This window comes from Sminthopsis crassicaudata, chromosome 4, assembly GCF_048593235.1.
Source record: "Sminthopsis crassicaudata isolate SCR6 chromosome 4, ASM4859323v1, whole genome shotgun sequence".
NCBI lineage: Eukaryota > Metazoa > Chordata > Mammalia > Dasyuromorphia > Dasyuridae > Sminthopsis > Sminthopsis crassicaudata.
Window position 1 is genome coordinate 410497481 of NC_133620.1, and position 8770 is coordinate 410506250.

At 33.9% G+C, this 8770-nt stretch overlaps 1 long non-coding RNA gene across 1 annotated transcript in view; it reads left to right on the forward strand.

Annotated features, from left to right (window-relative positions):
* The window catches only part of LOC141539672 (uncharacterized), a 227083-nt gene extending 219722 nt beyond the window's left edge, over positions 1-7361 (forward strand). The window contains exon 6 of the long non-coding RNA XR_012481360.1: positions 7192-7361. This is a non-coding gene — a long non-coding RNA (uncharacterized LOC141539672). The remainder of the gene's footprint in view (positions 1-7191) is intronic.
* The last annotated feature ends 1409 nt before the right edge of the window (positions 7362-8770 follow it).

The following is an 8770-nucleotide window of genomic DNA, read 5'->3' on the forward strand; positions in this document are numbered from 1 at the left end:
AACAGACTAGGGAAAAAAAACAACAAACAAACAAGAGGGAATCATCAGTTCAGTCATTCTATCTGCAGAACTTCCCAGCAGACTAATTGTGACTGAATCCAGCAACAGCCTATGAAAACTCAATCACATACAAGCCAGTGGATCCAAAATGGATAAGGAATTTGTAGAGTAGGAAGGCAATAATCCTCTTCCTAGATCATTCCACTTTGAAAATCCTGAAAACTTGGAAGCCCCCAGAATAAGCTGTGAAAAAAAAAGGAAAGAAAAAGAACATAAAAAGATAATCTCAGGATGAATATTCTCCCTCTTATAAGAGATAAGCAGAGCTCATTACTAATATAAATTTCAGGGTCAAGAAGTAGACTGAAAACAAATTTTTTCTTTGAGTTTTGTTTTCAGTTGTTTTCAAACCATTACCATCTTCTGTATTATTACGGTTAGCTTTCCCTTCACCTTAGTAACTATTTGTAATCAGATTTTTTTTTGGTTGGTTCATGTTTCCAGTCTACTTCTTTATTTTGGAATTTATATTGGTAATGAGCTCTGCAAAGGAAGAGATAAAAATGAACAAAAAAGAACTTAAAAAAAAATAAAAGAAGTGGAGGAAGAAATCAAATCTATATAAAAAGAGAATCAGCAGCTTTCTAAAAGAGGTAACAAAAATACTGAAGAAAACAACTCTTTGAAAACTAAAATGGGCCAAATAATAAAAGAAGTACATAGTTGTCATTTATCATGATTCAATAATACTTAATGCCTTTCTTTACTATGATTTATTTAATCTATACCAATACTATGCCACACCTAGCAATATTATTATTAGTTTTATTTCCAAAGATAATTAGGGAAAAGAAAAAAAGAACTTATATGTTCTAAAATGTTTATAACAGCTCTCTTTATGGTGGCAAAGAACTGGAAATTTCAGGAATGCCCACCAATTGGGAAATAGATTAACTAGCATTTATGAAGGGATCTTCATCAGAAGATATGGCATGACTTGGAGTGAAACACACTCTTTTATTTATATCTTGTTTCCTGAAGAGTGTGGGCTCAAACTTAAAATGGTGATGATTGCTCTAATCAAATTGATTTCTGAATGTGACAAACCAATATACAAATTGTTTTCTTTTTTGTAGGACACAGTATTAGGGTTTCTCATTTGATTTTCTGCTGAGCTTGTCCTCAGGGATCTGTTTGCCCCCTCATTAGGTTACTAATTTATCATTATTTATAATAATTAGGTTACTATTACTGTTACCAACTAAGGTTAGCTACAAATTTCATTTAATGACCTTTGGATGGTTTCTCTGATCTTTCAAAGTCCACAAGGTTTTGATATTCATTTAAACTCATGAAAGAACAAGACATATAAACAAAGGAATACCATGTGTTGGACTTAATCTTTATAAAGAGACTAGTTAATTGATAAATCTTTCTTCCCACCTAGACGTTTATGGTAGTTTATACTTCTTTAATCAACAAGAGACAGAGTTTGGATTTATATATGAATGTATGTTCAGCAGTCAATTAAAAGGCTTTTTCCTTATATAGTAAAGAGACAAGAAACAGTCCTAGCATAACATGTGTATATGTGTGTGCACATATATGTATATTCCCTCAAGCAGGGGCAAAGATCATACATTTTTGGTAGGATGCATACCAAGATGATATGTGATTTGATACAGGGCTAAGTATATTGCACAGGCTGTAAGCACTACGTTCTTATTGGCCAGTTTTGCTGTTTCAAATAGTTGTTTCTTCTTTTCTTCCAAAGGTTAGTCTAGGGGGCCATGAAACCTAGACCTGGGAAAATAATATTTCCAGCAATAAGGGTTTATCATTCTAATGATAATCATTTTGAGGTTAATATGATGTTTTTAATGAGAAATATTTTCCTTTTTAGATTTATAACTGAAGAGTTTCTCACCAACTGTTTTATTGCTTAGAGGAATTATTTGCCCTGTTGGGGAGATATATCAGTGGGAATCTTCACTGCTTATTTTGTGATAATTTATTTTTTAAGAATGCTAATGAAGTCAGACCCAATGATGGGATTGGAAGTGGTGTCTTGATTTCCTTCCTTTATCCAGAGGAATCATGGCCTGTATTACAGTACTGGTCATTCTATTTTCACCTTCTTTGAATTCCTTTTATGCCTAGGGTTCTGCTTCTTTTGGCTGACTTCAGAGTAACTTAGTAGCACCATTTTTATAAATCACTGAAGAGACATTTGGGTTACCTAGTAAGACATAGAACTATTTAGAGGGAAATAGGAATTTTATACCTCATTGAGAACATGACTTACACAAGCATCATTTATATTTACACCATTGAGCTGCCTTAATGTTAGCAGGCCATTCCAATTGAGCAATTCACTGGATTTTTAAAAAATGAAATGATTTTCTTTTGTTTTATTTTTAAACTGTTCCAAGAAAATAAATAACATTTCAAGCACTTGAATGTCATACTTTTAATGTTTTTTTTTCTTTTCTGTCTCTATGAGTTCTTTTAATTTCTATTTCAGTTTATTAGTTAACAAGCATTTACTAGACATCTGCTATTAGTTAGGAAGGCATAACTAGGTGATGCAGTGGATGGGATGCTGAGCCTTCAGGTAGAAAGTTCTGAGTTCAAATTTAGCTTCAGACACTTACTAAATGTGGGAACCTGGGCAAGTCACTTAAATTTGTTTGCCTCAGTTTTCTCATTTATAGAATGACCTAGAGGAGGAAATTCACTCCACTTTAGTAACTGTCAAGAAAACCCCAAATGGGGTCATGAAGAGCAAAAAATGACTGAAAAGACTTAACAATAACAAAAAAATTGATCAGGAACTTTAATAGGTATTGGGGATACATGCAATTGAAATGATTGTTGTCCTCAACAAGCTTGTTTTTATGGAGGAGGGGTGAGTTTTTCCTGTAGAGTAAAATCTGTGATAGTTTGTATCCATAAATTTGGAATTGGAGGGAACCTTAGAAACCATCTAGTTTAATTTCCATAATTTTATAAATTAGGATTCTGAGACCAAGAAATACTAAGAGACTTGCTTAAAGTGACATATATACTAAATGTTGTAGATAGAATTTGAACTCAGGTCATCTGACTCCATAGAAATCACTTTCCCCATTCTACTACACTAATTTTCTCTGGTAGACATCAGGACTTTTTATGTGTAAAGCACTGATGGGTGTATTTGAACTTTCTCATTTATACTTCTTTAAAAGCCAATGCATTAAGAATTTTTGGTACCAATATGCATGTTTGTTTCAGAAATGATTTGAGTGAATAAGAGGTCTATAGCTTCGTGCTGGGATAAGATTGGGAATAGCATTTTTTGAAAATGTAATCCAACAAACACACATACTGCTGTTTGCAGAGCAAAGGAAAAATAGCCCATATAGCTGTTGCTGCTGTCAGAGTAAATGATGAGGGGAATGGGTCATTCTACTAGTATATTTCAGGCTGGTCGGGTATAGGAATTCTGCTGATGAATAATAATTTTGATGTGTACTGTATTTTTTATGGTAATGAGATAGCATATAGTACGTTGGTGGGCATTGGGGTATCAGTGAGTCATTCAACAAACATTTTAAAGGCCTACTATGTACCAGCACTGGATTAAACACTACGGATACAAAAAAAAGTCAACAATCTATGAGTGAGCTGGAGTGATTTCTCTAAGACTCATAGGCTACATTTAGCTTGATGCTAGACCATTCTTAACATCCCATCCAGTCATCTAACCTGGACATCTAGTCTTCTGCCATTCCAGCTATGCATGTGTGTGGCTTTCTTGCACACTCATGCATATTTAGTTTCTATCTCTTGCTCTGGGAACAGTAATCAAATAAAATAAAGGTTCTCAGACTAGATGGCATTTAAGTTCTATAATCTGATACTCTAATTCTACTATTGCTTCAGAAAGAATTTAAAGAATACAAGAATTAAATGACATATAAGGTTCCATGACTGTGATTCTTAAGACCAAATCTCCTCAATATGTGTTGCTTCCCCTTGGTAGGATGTAAGCTCCTTGAGTACAAGGATAGTCTCACTTTTGTTTACAGCCACAGTGCTTACACAATATCTTACAAATAGTGAGCCCTTAATAAATGCTTTTCATCCATCCATTCATTCATTCATTTGTTCTAAGTCCAAAACACAATGCCCACTGGCACAATAATTACTTCCTGATTTTTTTTCATCTCCTCAAAATACATAAGCTAATTGTTTAAAAAAAAATCAGTACTCATTTATTAAGTGCCTATGATGTAACAGGTAAGCAGGTAGGAAGCTCAATGGATAGAGTGCTGGGATAGAAGTTAGGAAGAGTTGAGTCCAAATGTGACCTCAGACACTTATTAGCTGTGTGATCTTAGACAAATCACTTAATCCTGTTTCCTTAGTTTCGTCATCTGTAAAGAAGTAAATGCTAAATGACTCCAGTATCCTTGCCAAGAAAATCCCAAACAGGGTTATGAAGAGTCAGACACAACTGAAAACTACTGAACAACAATATGAAAGACACACTGGATTATGCACGAATGCTAGGAAATAAAGATGAAAAAAAAAAAAAAAAAAGAAAGAACCTATCCCTGTTTTGAAGAGGTAGCATGTTGTGTATAGGTACATAAAGATACAATCAGTGTAGCTACAAGATTACCTTAGAGAAGAAGGCACAAATTCCCAAGAGGGAGAAGGATAAGCTTTCTGCAAAAGATAGAACCTGCTGAGTCTTAAAGGAACAGTCTTAAAGCATTCCGAGAGACAGAGGTAGAAGAGAGTGTGCAAATTCCACAGAGTCAACAGAAAGATTAAATAATATATTAAAAGAGTTATTGAATAAAATTCAATAATTCATTTAATAATTCACTAAATCTTAGTGAAAGGTTATTTTAAAAAGTCATAATGTCAAAGTATAAGATATCCATTGTACCCATCATTGTTCAGACCACACTTTAATACAATGTTCAGTCATGAGAATTACATTTTATGGTATAATAAGCTGGACTGAATTTGGATAGCCAGAATAATGAAGAGCCTTGATCATGCTTTATAAGGAATAGAGATCCTTTTAATGAAGCTGAGAAGACTTGGGGAATATGGCACCTTTCTTCAGGTACTGAAGGTGCCATCCCACAGAAAAGAGATTAGACTTGTTTGTCTTGATTCCAAAGCATATAATATTAGCATCCTTTTCTTTGCGCTTTCTCCATGGTTTTGCCTGCAATGGGCATATGAGAAATGGATTACTATTCAGCAAACAACTGCTTTCTTCAAACACTATGGTGGAACATGGAAGATGCAAAACTGAATAAAACTTTCTCCTTGTTTATTAAGTGCTTGAATGTTTTAAGGCCTAATGGCCTCTTGTTAATGGATGATTCCAGTATTATGTTGATGTGCCTATTTATCATGACAAATCTGGTGATTGGATCTGGAGAGATTTGGCAGAGGGCATGGGCCCAGACTATGGTCTCAATAAAGAATAATGTGAAATGGCAAGATTTGTGCTGAGGAGAATGGGGGAAAGGATAAAGAACAAAGTGGCCAGAGAGGTTCTTTGCCTAGGATTTTCTTCCTGCTTTTCCTTGTTCTCTTCCTTCTATTAACAGGAAACAAAAATTAACCTTCAACTGTACTTGGTTTCTGTGGTTTTCTCTGATTGGGGCTGATATTGAACTTGGCCCAGTGTTAAGACACAAAGCCAGTCCCTGGTATTGTCAAACTGAATTGATGGATACATGGATGCATTTTATTCATTATTATTATTCTCAAATTCCTATTGTGAATATATTATGTACCAGCACTGTGATAATATATATCGAGTAGTCATTGAAAAAAATTTCAGAGGGAATGGGATTTCAAGATCATTCACTTAAAATATATATATATATATATATATATGTATATATAAACACGTATGTATGTATGTATAGACACACACACATACACACATATATGTCTGAACTGGATATTTAAACTTTGGAGGTATTAGGGGGCATATACTTGTGGGTCATGGGATATTTGTGGATCCCCACTTTCCTTGCTAACACTAAATTAATAGCTGACATATAGGTATGATATTAATGATTCCCATTTCATAATATCATAGGCATAATGATGGGCAAAAATGAGGAGAACATTGCAAGGTATGTTTGATTCTTGATTATTTGCAATGTTTTTCTTAACTGTTAATTTTTTTTGACTCTTTAAATTTGGATACAGGATAACCTTTTATTATACCCTCTCTTCAGCCAATGAAAGTGATATTCATTTGGTTATAGATTGAGGGCTGGCTTCCCATCATAAACACAATGCTGAATTATTTTAATATTAATGTTTTGAACCCAAAACATGAAGATATATTTCTGTTCACATAATAGAAATTAGACTCTGTTCCATGCTGACTTTTGTATGTCAGTGCTTTCAATATGAATAATCATCATATCAGATTGAAGGACTTAGAAACTATGAAGCCAGTGTGACTTATGTGACCTACATGATAAAAATGATAGGTAGGACTTCTAAAGTTTGGCCTTTGAGTTTATTTTTTGACTCTCACATATATTCTACTCTTACTTCTATCTGTCATCATTATAGCTAACATTTATGTATCATCTACTATATGCCAGGCATTATGCTAAGCAATTTACTATTGTTCTACCAACAACTTGGGGAGGTAGATGCTATTATTATCCCCTTTTTACAGATCAAAAAACTAAGGTGAAAGATGAAATGACTAGCCCAGTATCATATAGCTAATAAGTATCTAAGATCTAATTATAATTTAGGTCTCCCTGACTTACCTAGGGTCAGTACTCTACTCACTGTACCATCCAGCAACCTTTTGGTGGTCCAATAGAAACTTGGTCCTCTATCCTTCCCATCAACCAATCAAGATATTAAGAAGAGTGTACTGTTTGCTATGTGCCAGGTGCTTGGTAATATTTTGGGAATATAAAAATAAATCTCTAGTTGCCTATTTTCTATTGGGGGAAAGAAAATGTATGTAAATATGTACAAAATAGAAACAAAATAATTATAAGATTTTTTTTTTTTGGCGGGGGGAGAAGATCACTTAAAGCTCCATATAGGAAGTATCACTTGAACCTGTTCTGAGCCAAAGAGCAGAAATTTTTCTTTGTAACCTTCATACCCTCTTCCTTTTCTTTTTTTTTTTACTAGGAAGATCCTTGTGTATACAGTCTAGAAATGCTTAGTTGAGCTCAGGAGAGATAATACAGAGACCTCATTGGGTGCAACAAGAAATAGTGGACCCAAGGCACAAAAAAGCAGATTTTGACTTGAGGATCAGAGTATCTGTTCAGAGCTTTCCAAGGTAAGAATGGGTTGTTATTTTCCTAGGTTCCTTTTTAGATGAAAAATTGTGTTTTATATGTTTAGAATATTATTGAAGAACTCTTTTATTATGTAGGTTATTATTGATATATCTCTAAGTTGTTGAGCTAATGATTCTGCCAATGATTCCTAAGCTCAGTAATCATTTTCTTCCCTGCTGAGCTAAGAATTCTTTTTTATTTTATATTCTGATAATCATCATTAAATATCATTCTTTAAAGCAAAACTGCACAATTATTTTGTGGGTTCAGTTTGGCTGGCATGTTAAGACCAAAGACAAAAGATCCCCAGAATTTTACTATTATTATAGATTTGAAGGTGCAGGAAATTCAGAAGTTCATAGAGGTTGGGGATTTATAGCCCAATTCTCAGGGTTATTAATAGTGCTACATATAATTAGTCATCATCTTTGTCATTATTATCATCAACAAGAGTCAAATGATTAATGGTTACCATTTGCAGAGAACTGTGTTAGAGATTGAGAGTTTGCAGATGATCAAGAAGCAGTTTTTATGTACTTGCTATGTACCAAGCAGTGTTAGAAACCATGAATAGTGTTCTTTTTTAGGTTAAAAATCTTGATTCTTTTAGAAACTAAGAGGTATATTATTATTGTCCTTTTGATCTTTAAGAAATTCTAAGGTAACTAATTTCTAGCATCAGGATATTTAAATCACCATTCCTATTTCTTTTCCTTTTGTCACCTGCGTAAATAAATGCCTCTTTCCAGACTACTAATTCTTAATTCACTTTGCTGATATTGAGCACTTTCAATTAAATATAGCTAAATGTAAAGTACTACACATGGCTCCTAAAAATCAGCTTCATAAGCATAGCATAAGGAGATAATGTCCATATAACGGATCATAAAGAAAATATCAAAGGGTTTTAGGAAACTTCCAACTGAATGTGAGCTGACATCTAATGCCAGATATAGTGCCCAGAAAGATTTTTAAAGTCCATGATATTCTATATCTGGAGTACCAAGTTCAAGTTTAGGAAAGTTAGGAAAGCCATTGATATTCTAGAGAAGATTCGAAAGGTATGACTAGAAAATGTCCCAGAGGCAATGGGAGATCTTGGTCTTTTTAAGATAAGGTTTTTCCCAGGTCTCATCTTGGCCTATGTCTTGCCACTGGACTCTGATGACGCTGAAGGAGGGATCGAGGCTGATAACTTTACACAGTTCTGCTTCAATTAAATCTAATTCACTTTCAAAATAGAATATCACCCTTCTGTCATTGGTCTTCTTCCAGAAAGGGAAGACCTTCAGAATTTCTAAGCAAAACAGAAACAATTTCTATTTACAATCACTCTGAGTCATCAAAACCCTAGCAAAAACTAAATTAAATCTGGTCTGGTACCTATTATTGGTCAGTCATTGAAAGCAAAGACATTTGGGTTG